We start from the raw sequence: 14,579 nt of genomic DNA on the forward strand, positions 1-14,579 counted from the left end.
AATGCAGCACGTCTCATTTTGGGATGAAAAACGTTTTAGTCTGTTGTAGTTTCTTGTCTGTATTATAACATTTGTGTCATTTTATTTAAAGCAGCGATTCGTTTTGAAGTTATTAATTCTGACTGGACTCTGTCTCAGCAGAGAGCCGCACAGCATTTGGAGCTGTGTGAACGGAATGGAGGACGATTCTCGTTTCTTGCCTGCAACAACACAAGAGTCCCAGTTAGTCACTTTAATCCACACAAAAGTGACTCACAATATTTTAATGGCTCTGAGAGGGGTGAAGAAACTGACTTTCCACTTCTGATGAGCAGCGAATCAAAGAAACAACAAGCCAGTGGATCGAAACATTGCTTCATTGGTTCTCGCTTCAAAGTGGGGGTCTGTAATCAACGTAGAGAAATGATCATTTTCCAGACAAACACCCTCAAAAACAACGGCTACTCTGTAGGACCGATAAGGGAATCTTTAAGCACAAAGGCTATTAATATCAGTGGATCGAATCAATTCTTAATGATACCTGAAAAGAACCGGTTCTCGATACCCAACCCTAGCGATGATGCAAAATGCTTTAATCGACATTTTACAATGGTTGCATCAGCTTCGTTTCCTTAAGAATCTAAAGTTGGATTCTTACAGTGAAAATGTAGAAACTGCACAGTGTGACAGAACTGCTGCAATTCAAACTGAAATTAAGTAACCGTCAAAGATATTAAAAAACAAAACAAAAATCTACACATTAAATAGGCGTAACAGGATATTCAGGCATTGCTCAGGGTGCAAGAGTTCATAGAAAATTATGACTGCCTTTCAGATGACAGTCCAGGTTTGGAACTCCACAGATTTGATGATGCAGCAGCGTTTAATTAATTGCAAATTAATATTCTACTGTTGACATGGTGAACTGTTTTTATTTTTATTAAATTTCATTGTCCATAACTATTTTTCAACCAACTAATTAGATGAATGGCAGTGTGGAGTGAGTACCTTGTATGGCAGCACCTCCACATCGGGGTGAATGTGAGGCATTATTGTAAAGCACTTTGAGCATCTGATGCAGATGGAAAAGCGCTATATAAATGCAGTCCATTATATAAATGCAGTCCATTTAAGGCCAGACTGTGCAGCAAATGAGGCAAGTAGGCAGCAGCAGTGATCTAGGTGAGAAACAAATTTTTGGTTTTAGATCCTGGTTTTTTGTTTTTGTTTTGGTTTTTAGATCCTGTCCTGTTTTAGAGCAAGATCTTTAGAGCGGGATCTAAAACAAGGCGTGTGTGTCCTGACCACTTGTGACTGTTTTGGGGTGGTGGGGATCACACAGCAGCACCCACTGCCACTTGGTGAGAACAGAGACTGTAGAACACACTAGAGCCCGACCAATATGGATTTTTTGAGGCCGATGCCGATAACGATATTTGGATAAAAAAAAAAGAAGCCGATAATCAATAAATTGGCTGATTTGCCGATAGCCAATAAATCAGCCGATATTATTATTTTTTAAATGAATAAAATGTTCTTTTTTGGACCCTTAACAAAAAAGGTATGAGCTAAAAGCTGAAGCTTTCTCCTCATATTGATTAACTTTATAACAGAGAAGAATTTTGTAGTTCAAAAAATGCAATATAGAATTAAACCTTTGTGAAATTAGCAAATACATATCCTTAAAAAGAGTGGTGAAATACATCTGATCTTGTACCTCTTGTTGCTGCAACTTAGATATGGGTTCAGGATAAGGATATAGATCCTTATAAACTTACTTGTATGCTTTTGTCAGCCAATCAGTGCAGTGTGACGGCGAACTACAGGGGCCAGTGATGAAGACATTTAGCAGGGGTGTAAGCAGCTCTCAGTTGAATGGAGTCAGAGCTCCATCTACTGGACAAACGGTGCAAGGACATTTTACATTGCCGACACAAACATTATTTGAGTAACTGTTCTGTTTATGAGAAATTATCAGCGTTCTATCGGCAAAATTTCGGCCGATAGTGAGTACTTTGAAAAGGGCTTATATCGTTTGGGCTGTAGAACATACGTGCATTCACTTTTGAGCCGCCAAGCACCAGAAAGGTCTCCAATGATGGCAAGAAAAGGAGCTACATCTGTCGTGAGTCACTTTTAAGAAAATAAGTTGCCAAGAAGGTTTGGAAAGTCACCAGATTTAGTGAGTAAGTCGCCAAGTTGGCAACACTGTACAGATGCACTCAGTCTGATTGTCACTATTTGCTAAATACAGTGCTTGAATTTCTCAGCTGCTTACAGAAAACCACATATTTTGAATTTCATTTCATGAAACAATGGCATTTTGTGGACATGCACATATTCATCCGGGAAGGCCAGTAAAATAAAAATAAGTTTGGATTTTGAGTTTGAAAGTGATTTCTTAACAAGGCTAATGGTTCCCACATGTCTGTAGGGAAAGCCAAAACCAGTTTTATTAGATGGAACGTGATCGCCTCAGTGTGCCGCACACGAGTCCCATCTCAGGTTCTTGGATTCGGACCAAACTTGTAGAACAAGTTTGATCACATGAAGGTCAAAGTGAGTTTGTTGAGATGTCGAATAAAACTTCAGGCCTGATTGTGTGAATGTGACAGTGAGCATGAGTTGATGACTTTCTCTACTCATGTTGAAATCAGAATTCTGTGGCGTCATCTGGAAAATGAGGACATGACAACAAAAGAAGAAGCACTAAAACCTGACTACCGTTTGAAAAGGTTTTATTTTCTTAACATTGCTAATGGGATGATTTTGGACTTTGTCAGTGAGATTCCCGTCTTCATTCTGTCATCTCGATTACACATAAAGAAAATAACAGTGAGAACAAACGGAAAAAAAAACGACACTTCCTGCTTCTGACTAAAAGGTGTCAGAAGGAAGAGACGCCTGGCTGTGGCTCTGACTCTGACAAGGTCAAACTCATATCCGCACCACGAGCGTCTCGTGTGTGCACACGAGAAGGTTAACCCAGCAGAACACAGAAGAAACTCAGAGAGCACGTACATCCGCCAAGCACATGTTTCTGAATGTTTAAATCGTCCCTTGGATCAAATTCAAAATAGATCATTATCCAACTGCTCACCAACTCTCAACATCTTCTAAACTTTCTGAGTTAAATGTCACTATGTGCCAAACATTCTTCTGGATCATCTTTAAAATTTAACCACTTATTTCTGACAATCTTATTGACGTGCTCAGCACATTCCATTGAAATCTGTTTAGGATGTTTTGAGTTATTCAGCTAAGAGACAAACAAACACTGGTAAAAAAAAAAGAAGAAAAAAAATTAAAACATTACCACCTTGGCAGATGTGTAAATTTAAGACAATACTATTCAAACACGTGATGACAGTAATAGTCATAATAATTCCATGCAGGCATGGGCGCAATTTGGTGGGGGATAGGGGGGCATGTCCCCCCACCTTTTCAACCGGGGGGGAGAATATGGTATGTCCCCCCACCTTCTGACATATATGTGTGTACTTGAAACATGCTATGTCAGTCTTATGTGCAAAACCATGCTTGAATAGTATCTTTGTTTCTGCGAGTTTGTATTTTTAGCAGCATTGACCTGTTTCTTGTTTGTCACATTAGGAATTTTCTGGGACTGCATTTGCCCAGATTTGAAACCAAAAATAGTTGCCTCTAGGGACGAGTGTCTACACATAAGTATCAATGGACCATATGCCAATTTACTAAATTCTGAAAGTTAGAAAAGGAAATCAGAAAAGCTATCTGGAACCTCAGGAAGCCCATCTGCAATTATTGCTTGATCTCCAAAATCAGTCTATGCAAGCGAAATTATGTTCAGTATGAGTGTTGTCATTAGTGCCACTTCAAAAATTAAATTCATGATAAGTAATTTATCCTAAACGTATGATCAGTTGTTTTTCAAACTTATGCAAAAACAAATCTTGAGAAAAAATCCAGTATGTGATAGTTAATAATTATTAAGAGCCTGTTCTTTCATATTTATGAATACATTTTACCACATTGCAGTTGTTTATTTAATGAAAACTCAACCTATCATTCTTTTTGAGTTCTACACATGTGGTGATACCTTATTTACACCAGGATGTTAATAAAATCAATGCTGGCTATTCTCAGAATAAAGTACTTATATCCACAGTTTCAAATTGCATAAGTCAAATGGTGTCCACTTTATGGTCTTCTCAAAACATTAAAATTACTGTTCTGGATGCTCAGAATGCATCTGAGCTTATCTAGAAACCGTTGGCTTCTGGGGGCTCCCAGACCCCCGGCCTATGGGCTTCAGCCCTGCGGGCCTCGCACTTTGTCCCCCCCAATTTCTAGTTATAAATTGCACCCTTGCATGCAGGTGAGATCAGTTTATATAGAGTTTGCATTAAACACTGACAAAAGTTAGCAAACGTTATGTTTCATACAAGAGCGACTTTGTCACGTGATGTTAGCAGTTGGCTGTCCCACTCTGTAGGCGTTAAGTCTGAAAACTGCTGCTGTTTTCAGTTATGTTCTGCACAGCTTAAAACAAAATAGAATTAAATATTACAGAATCTCCTGGCTGCTGCAGATAGAGTTTTATTTTAGAGATGTGGGAATGGACCAGTTGTGTGCTTGTTTGGTTGTCATCCAGGATCAGTGCAGCACTAGTGCATTTTCCCAGACTTTCCCAGTTTTTCTTTACATTTATAAGGTTTAAAGCTGTATGGCTGTTCAAATCTCACAAAACTTGTAAAATTTTGTTTTTGAAGTCCAAACATGATAATGTCAGTTTCTTTTTGTCACGTTGCAAAATGACAGCTCATTTTAATGAAGAAAACATATTTATCTATGAGAGGAATTCCATGGCAAATACTGTCTGCCGGTGTGCATGCCTGAGGTTTTGAGGTGACCTTTGACCTTACCCACTTGCTAGATACATATTCCCGGCTCGTGCATGCTAGCAACTGTAAGATATCTTGTAAATCATTTCAGAGGTATTATCTGGTTACAAAAGCAGCTTTTTTAGATTTGTGTTTATGTCTTGCTAACTTTTACAAAATATATGACAAAATGCATGAAGGATCTTTCTACCATCTTGGTTTATTTTGTTCGAGTGAGCAGCCAGCTGGCATCACACTGCCTTTCTTTACTCCAGTTGGCAGTTGCCAGCATCCTCGGACACCTCTGAGGATACCCCCACGTGATCTATGACATCAACACCAAATGTGTGTCGTGGCGTCCGATCAGTTGAATTTCTTCCCTTCAGGGGTTGAAATTCTAAATTGTTTCCAGACAGTGCAAATCAAATTGGCAAAATCATATTTATGAATCCCTTATTTAAGTGCTAAGGCATAAAATTATAGTGGCTCCAAAGAAAATTCTTTTTATGGACTTAAATCTTAAAAAAAACCCAAAGGCCGTAAAGCTTTAAGAGGCCAATTCCAATTTAAAATCTTATTTTTGAAGTCAACAAAATTAATTCTGTTTCTGTTTTGCTTACGTGCATGTATGTGAAGTTTGGTTTTCCTGTTTTTTGTGCACATAAATTTGTTTTTCATGTATAAATGCTTGCAAACACGATGCATGAATGTGCACATTTGTGGTGTTGTGTTTGCATGCGACCCGCCTCCACCAAACAGTCACAGTCACACAGTCAGACGATGTTGATCGTTTCCTGACGGTGATGTAAACAGCGTCTCTGAAAGTTTGCACGGTTACACCGTCCTTCATTGCCAGCTCATTTCTCTACTTGTGCCCCCCCAAAAAACCCCGCACCCCCCAAAAGCAGTACTGTGAAGCAAAAACAAAATTGTACAAGGTCTGTTTTTAATGAATTAATGAAATTTGTTTTTACTTATTCAAACAATACCAAGGAAAACTGAGCCGGGCAAAAGCTGGTAATAATATTTTTGACTCCAGCGTTGGAGTAAATCTTTTTCCACTGGGGAAATACTTGTTGGCATTAAGACTGTTTTATATCTTTAAAGACGATCTACAAGGTCTTTGAATGTTTCCGCTCCACAGCTCAGTGTCATTTTGAAGATTGAGTGGAAAGAAATGGAGAAAAGAGGAAATCTGCATTTGTGCTCCCGCCCTGGGATTTGTGGTTTTATATCGGTGTGGTCTCATTGAGGTTAAGTGGAGATGAAGCCAGTGGTGTTAAGCACAAAATGAAGTTGTTTCATCTCTCTGGGAGATCTCCAGAGAGGGAAACAACGTGTGAATATCCACCGTCACGGTTGTTCGGCAGAGACAAAGCTCATGGCGCTCGTTTATTCAGGGAGAGCTCAACCGCGCACAAACTGTTTTTCCAAACTGCCCGTTCACAAGCTCAAATCCAAGCTGTCCACAAAAACCACACTTGTAGGGAGGGTAGCAAACACAGAATGGTTCAGACTTCACATCACTGGGAAGCTCAGTCTGGCGGCCAAATGGGTTCAGGTCTTTTCCACACGAGGGGACTACAGAGTCTCCAGGGTCTCTCTCTCACACACACACACACACACACACACACACACACACACACACACACACACACACACACACACACACACACACACACACACACACCTACAACCGCTTTCCAAAATGTTTTGTTGTACCTGCATTGATTGTCCACCAGGTGGAGATACTTATCCATTTCAAGAACCTTGGGACAAGACAAATCTGTTGTTTATAGTAGTAGATATCCTCCGGCACCCACAGGTTTCCCGAAAGCAGTTTTGACACTCAAAGTTGCCAGCTGTAGATATCGTCATCTTGGTGGTGTTGGACTCCGCCCAACTCCCAGCCAATCCATAAATGGGTGAAGAGGATGAATGTGGGGAAGTCCTGGGCAGGATGAATGAAACCTATCTCAGTTACCAAACAAGCTAAAGCTAACAGGCTAACCTTGATTTGGAAGTTTAATTAACAAATATTTTTGCAGACTGGGTGGTGATTTTACTGACGGGTGGTTTAGGTCACCAACGTACTGATATCTGCTAACAGTGCTGATGGTGCTAACAGTGCTAGCGTACAATTTAAATGACACCAACATTTCATTTGATGGAACACTGAGGCACAGACTTCTTAGATGGTAAATAGTACTTCTCCATCTGAATCAGGTACCTCAAAGTCTCTCACACACACACACACACACACACACACACACACACACACACACACACACACACACACACACACACACACACACACACACACACACACACACACACACACACACACACACAGACTGCACAATGTGAACAGCTTGAGGACTGAGGGGCTTGCAAAAGGGCCCTCAGGGATTTTTTGGTCTAAAGGGGGTTTAGATATTGAGTTTGTACAATTAGCTGCACAAAAGTTGTTATGGATGAAGGATGAACGGTGTCAGTTCACATCACCTAGCAGCCTCTGCTAGCGTGGCTCTGAACACGGCTCACCAGCACCCACTAGCGGTCACTCAAAGTGACCCCAGTCCTAATTATTCATGACTTCATGGCTTAAATATCTTGAAATGGTGAGTTCCTGTATAATTGTCACGAAGGGGGAAACTAGCTCAAGAGACCAAAACCCATTTTTTTGTACCAGGCTCTAAACATGGATAGTTGTGCTGTAAAGTTGGGGATTTTAACATGGAGGTCTACGGGGATCAGCTCCCTTTTTAAACCAGTCTCATGTGGTCACTTCAGGAACTGCATGTTAAGGATTTTATATATATATATATATATATATATATGTTATCACTGTTAAACATTTGTACCTTTGTCTTCTTTCTTATGAAAACGTTATTGTGCTGTTATGCACCTGTCTTAAAAGTAACCCTGAGAATGTATTTGTTATTCAACTCTGTTTTAGCATGCTGGGGTCAATCTGAACTGGGAATGAAGAGCTGGATGTACTTATTATTATTATACAACTTGTTTTGTAGCCGCTAACGACTGGGAGTGAAGTATGACGGGGTCAGGCTAAACTGGGAGTAAAAGAACTGAAGGTTGATTTGACTGTTGTGATGTGATGCTTAGTGTGAAGACCAGGACACTCCAGGCAGATGCACAACAGCTGATAACTGCAACAGACGAACGAGATGTGCTGACCTCCAACGATAAGAGTAAAAGAAAGAAACTGTTTGTCCTTACAGCTGCGCTTATTGACGTATGTGTTTATGTTACGGGAAGAAACTTGTCTCGCGTTGTCCCCCCCCCCTTAGGACAAGTTTTATGATGTAATGAGGGCTTCTCTAATAAAAAGAGCGGGAGCACAGGCCAGACTTTAGTGTAGCCTTGGTGTACAGCCTGGCCGCACTCCGCGCGTGATTAATTTGACTTTCTGTCTCACTGGTGTTTCTTGACTCTGTTTGTCTTATCAAAGGTTTTAAGAATGTTTGGAGGAGAAAATACCCAACATTGACTGGGGGCTCGTCCGGGATCTCAACAATACCGGAGGTGTCCGGCGGGGGTCGCCAAGTCCAGACGTAAATCCTTGGCCAAGGTCCGATCGATTGATCGTGTCTGCAATTGTCGACCACCGTTGGCATCGTCTGGTTGACGAGATTTTCCCGAAGAAGACAGACAGGAGGTCGAGTCAGTGAGTAAAATTTCTTTGTAAACAGTACTGAGTGAGTGGTGATCAGATCACATAAACAGTTAAATTCCGCAAGCGATGATACAGAATCGTCTGTTAATGCAAAGCAGTTAAACTCTGTAAGGAGGGTGCGGACTCCTCTGTTTATATACGCGTACCGGTAGGGGATAAAAGTGATCACATAAAACAGTTAAACTCCGTAAGCGATGATACAGAATCGTCTGTTAATGAAACACAGTTAAACTCTGTAAGGAGGGCGGACTCCTCTACGGTTGCGAGGGACGCACGTAGTTAAATTCCGGAAGGAGGATACGGACTCCTCTGTTTTAATACGTAAAGGAAATCCCGGGTAGAAATACGTGCACTGTAAAAAAGCAGTTAAATCTGGCAGGGACGGCGGAGTCCCCTAATGCAGGACATTAGTTAAATTTCACGGGAGGGCGAGCTCCCCTGGCATAAGAATACGCGTACGGTTATTAAAAAGTGTTTTCATGTGTAAATAGTGTTTTGTGTAAGTGTAAATAACTGTGTGAAAGTGTAATACTTTGGACAACGTTAGTGACAACCGTGCGTGTAGAAGCAGAGGCAAGTGATTCCGCTTCCTACGGGGAGGTGAAAGGAATCAACCACACGACGGCAAATTAATTGTCACGTCCAAAGAAAGTGAAAACTTCAGATTTAGAACACCCTAGGTGTGCCCCCGTCTGAAGTCCAAATTATAACAAGGGATAATAAAAATGGGGGGTAAGACGTCTAAAAATAAGGAAAATTTATCAACTGACGACTGGAAATTTATGGAAGCAAAAAAATCCAAAAGCAACAAAGAAATTGGAGACCTGGATAAATAAACATGACTTTGACGGACGACTGAACCTGATCACCATACAGAAGCTAAAGAAGGAGTTAGAACAGCAACATAAAGGTGATGAGAAAAAGATGCAGAAAGTAGGGGCAGATTTAGTGGCATTTTGGGAGGAGGAAGCAGAGAACAGACGGAAGGGAGCAGAGAAGCGACGATTAGAGAAAGCGAGGAAAAAGACAGCTGTAGGTAAGGCAGAAGAAGATGTGATAATTCAGCACAGAGAATCAGAACAGCCTCAGCAACCACCGCCGGCTGGATCGTCGGTGACAACAACACCCTTATCTCCTCTACCAGAGGATGACGATGTACCGCCACCACAGTATGATTTGGCAGTAAAACCTAAGGTAAAAAGTGAAAAACCAGAAAAACCAGAAAAACCACAAACACGCAGTCAAGCGAAAGTGCCCACAGCCCCTCCCATGGTGGAACACAGTGACCAGGGAGGTGCCTATCCTATGATAGAAGTACCAAATCCTCGTGCAGGAACAGCAGGACAGCGATCAACCATGCTCGTATATCGAACATGGAATGCTGATGATATCAAAGCAGCAGTCGACATGATACCATCGCCACATGTCGATATTGAGGGATTTATGCAGGATATAGAAAACATTAGAAGTTCTTACCACCTTAGTGGACCTGAAGTCCAACAGGTGTGGATGAAAGCATGTGGCCCTAAATGGAGTCAGATACGCGGAGACTGGAATCCTGCAGACCAGGATGGCGTACCATTGCCACATGATGATCCAGTCTTGAAAACAAGAGTGGAAGCTATGATTACACGAGCAAAAGGAGTGTTAGGACCAAAGATAAATTATACTGAAATTACCAGGACAACACAGAAAGAAGGAGAGCCATGGACAGAGTTTAGATGCAGATTTGAGAGTGTATTTAGAGTCCATAGTGGCATAATGCCAGGAACACCAGTGTATGAAAACAAATTGAAAAACATTTCACCTGTGAAGCTGACAATGACCAATTTGATTCATGATGGCAACTCAACAGCTGTCATAACAGTAACAGGTGCCACTGAAGATGTTTTAAAATTGAGATTCACAGGTATGCCATTACATGTGTCACTTTGTAAGCCATATTTGACAGAATGGCAAGAATTGGGACTGACAGTCATAACAGCTTTGTCAGCCACTGATTGGAGCAGAGTTGGACCACGAACGGAGTTCAGTCCATCAACTAAATTGTACAAAGTGCCAGTTAATGTCTCATTGGTGCTGACAGCTGGAACACACATTGATGTGTCCACTTCACAATCCTGAGTGTTTCAGTTGAGTCCTGAAGAGGATGATCTTCTCTCTTCAGTACCATCAGGATTGTGGACAACAGGTCCTTCAGACGTAGGACTGATTAAAAATGCACAACCTGTAGTTATAAGACCAAAAACAGAATACAGACCATGTGTAAGACAGTATCCATTGAAACCTGATGCAATTGAAGGAATCAGGCCAGTAATAGAGAATTTATTAACAGCAGGAGTAATAGTGCCATGTCCAGATTCACCATGTAACACACCCATATTTCCTGTAAAAAAAGGCTCCGCCCTCAGTGGGGTGGAGAATGATTCAAGATCTGCAGGCAGTAAATGCTGCTGTGATTAAAAGAGCACCATGTGTTCCAGATCCACACACCTTGTTAAATTCGCTGAGACCAAATTCTAATAGTTTCTCAGTAATTGACATAAGTAATGCATTTTTCTCTGTGCCAGTACACCCAGATAGTCAATTCTGGTTTGCTTTTACCTTTAAAGGACAACGATATACATTTACCAGATTACCGCAGGGTTACGCAGAGAGTCCAACTATTTATTCTCAAGTCATGTCAGCATGTTTAGCCAGTTTCGTTCCACCGGCAGATAGCCAACTGTTAGTGTATGTTGATGACATTTTGATTGCCTCTGACACACGAGAAAACTGCATAACTGACACAGTAGCATTATTATGTTTCTTATTTGATAATGGCCACAAAGTGAGTAAAAACAAAGTTCAGTTGTGTAGGGATAAAGTAAAATATTTAGGACATGAATTATCAGCCACTGGGCGCACGATCCTGTCTGACAGGAAGGAAGCAATTTTGCACGCTCCAAAACCACAAACCAAAAAGCAGATGATGTCATTTCTTGGACTGACTAATTACTGCAGGGCATGGATTCCCTGTTATGCAGAATTGACTAGTCCACTTTCTGATTTGATGTACAAGGATGATATTTCAATGTCAACTGTGTTGGAATGGAACAAAGATGCTGAGGAAGCTTTTGTCAAACAGTTGATTGTAAGAATAAGTTCATGGCTAGTGTTTTGGTTCAAGTGTATGGCTCAAAATTGAGGCCAGTTGCCTACTACTCATCTAAATTGGATGCAGTGGCAAGTGCTCTACCACCATGCGTACAGGCTGTTGTTGCAGCCTCTATGGCTTTTCAAAGTAGCAGTAATGTTGTTCTATTCCATCAGCTGACATTGAAAGTTCCACATGCAGTTTCTGCACTTCTGTTGCAGACAAACATGAGCGTTTTGTCCCCAGCAAGACATCTTTCGTGCATGTCCTTGCTATTATCACAACCACACCTTACGGTAGAGCGCTGTACAACATTGAATCCATCCACATTGATACCTTTACCTGAGGATGGTGAGCCGCACAATTGTCTTGATGTAGCTACGGTCTGTACGAAAGCACGCCCAGACCTCCGGGACACACCCATCCCAAACAGTACAATTGTGTATGTGGATGGTTCTTCCACTAAAAACGCTTATGGACAAACACAATCTGGATATGCTGTTGTCACAAATTCAGAAGTATTGGATTCTGCTTCATTGCCATCCTCATTTTCAGCACAAGCAGCTGAATTAGGAATTGTGAAATTGCCTAAACAAATTGCTATATGCAAATGTGCGGCTCACACCAAGGGCTCTGACAGTATTTCAAAAGGAAATGATTTTGCTGACAGAGCAGCAAAAGAGGCAGCAGCGGCTTCTTCTATTTTTGTTGTACAGGAAACCACTCCAGATTTGCATTTAATCTATTTTTTGTCTTTATGGGTTCGATGCATATGCAAAACAGCATTGTAGAGCATGCATGACATGTGCAAAACACAATTCACAAGGCAATTTGAGACCCCAAAGAGGCAAATTTCCAACACCACAATATCCCTTTCAAGTGATTCACATGGATTATATACAGCTGAGTAAACATGAAGGGAAGGAATTTTGTTTAGTCATAATTGATGCCTTCTCAAAATGGGTAGAATTGTTCCCTACAAAACATGCAGATGCACTTACAGTGGCTAAGGCATTGTGCAAAGACATCATTCCACGATTTGGAATACCAGAAACAGTTTATTCAGATAATGGAGCGCATTTTGTTAATACAATAGTGCAATACGTAGGAGAAGCGCTACAGGTCAATCTCAAAAATCATTGTGCTTATCATCCACACAGTGCCGGATTAGTGGAAAGGACAAAGGGCACAATAAAAATAAGATTAAGGAAATGTATAGAAGAGACAAAACGAACCTGGATTGAATATTGGACCTAGTAAAATTGTATATGAGAATAACACCAACACCATCAGGGTTAACACCATTTGAGATACTTTATGGACGACCATATCGTCTACCAATTTTGACATGGATACTAAAACAGCAGATGAGGAACAAACATTAGCAAATTTTATGAGAAAGACATTAACACAGAAAGAGATAACTTAAACACATTTACTGCCGAATAATTTTGATCTTCCACAGGACAGCCTTCCAGTAGTCTAGCCAGGAGACTGGGTGTTCATCAGAGTGATTAAGAGGAAGAACTGGTCCAGTCCTCGTTGGGAAGGTCTATACCAAGTGCTGTTAACAACACCAACTGCAGTAAAGATAGCGGAGAGATCAACGTGGATACATCACTGTAAGATACAGCGTGTGTTGGCGGCCTCCACAGTGTAAGGGGAAGTCTGGCTACAAAGGGAGTCTATTTAATTAGCAATAGATTGTCTCAATGCCAGTGAAGCAGGGAGATCCTTGCACTATTAGGTGAGGTGGTTAACAACACTGTATCCTAGCAATCATGACTGAACTACAGCAGACCCCGGAGCGGCGTGCTCAGCGCCGCCGCTGCCGGACTGTTGGTAGGGCAGCCGGTTGCGTTGTGATCTTAGTGTGTTTCGTGCTCCTCGGATTCCTGGCCTGGTGGTTGACCCAAGAATTGCAGCTCACTGTGGACCGAGCCAGAGAACAACGCAAGCAACGTCAGAAGAGGTTTATTCATAATGTGAATGAGACAGATGGACACCCTTATATATACCATACTAATATGTGGTACAGATATGTTCATTTATTGGCTATGGAATTACGTTACTAATTGTTATGTTTGTTCGCAAATACCTATATCCTCAACACACCCAGCTCTGACGGCTAAACCGTACCCTGCTAGGGTGACAGAATGTCTTATCATACGGATGCATAATCAAACTGTATTTCGTGGGCAGCAGTTCTCAGCAAATCTGATAAGATGTAACACCACTTGCCTCAGTGCAACCACTTATATGATAGGGATTTCAACAGAGGACGTACAAGCATGCCCAAGTGCTGCTCCATTGACTAGACTGAAGGGAAACGCAAAAATATCATCACGTTAAATTGTCATCACAACGGCCATTCCCAAATTGCTTTTACGGGACAGGGAATAAAACTGTAGGTAAAATTAAGAAACGTCTGTGTACCCAAACGTATGTTTTATCAAATAATTTAAGCCTAGCCAAAACATAATATGTGGATGGTACTTATCTTCATCACATTGGACGGGGATGTAATTATACAGGCTCCTGTCCATGGGGAACGGATGAATCATGTGCTTATGTTAGTAAGTTTTTGCTACCACCTGTAAATGGTACTCTGGTGTATGATGACATCTATTGGCTTTGTGGTTCCAGACTGTACATGAGTCTCCCACCAAATTGGGGTGGTGTGTGTGCACCTACCCAGGTGACTGACCATACATATGTGGTAGTGCCAAGGACCTCCACAGAGAAGAATGGCAGCACCAGACGGAGGAGATCGATATACCCAGATGTGTTACCACATGATCACATGTGGGGCTCGGATGTACTAAAGGACCAAAAAATTGTGGTCTGTAGGAGATAAAATAGCACATTCATTGTTCCCCTGGATAGGAGTGGGAAAAAAAAAATA

General features: G+C 41.3%; 1 protein-coding gene across 1 annotated transcript in view; it reads right to left on the bottom strand.

Moving 5' to 3' along the window:
* The window catches only part of sema3bl (sema domain, immunoglobulin domain (Ig), short basic domain, secreted, (semaphorin) 3bl), a 271,055-nt gene that overhangs the window by 130,896 nt on the left and 125,580 nt on the right, over positions 1 to 14,579 (bottom strand). The gene's annotated exons all lie outside the window — the stretch shown is intronic.

This window comes from Thalassophryne amazonica, chromosome 6 (genome assembly GCF_902500255.1).
Source record: "Thalassophryne amazonica chromosome 6, fThaAma1.1, whole genome shotgun sequence".
NCBI lineage: Eukaryota > Metazoa > Chordata > Actinopteri > Batrachoidiformes > Batrachoididae > Thalassophryne > Thalassophryne amazonica.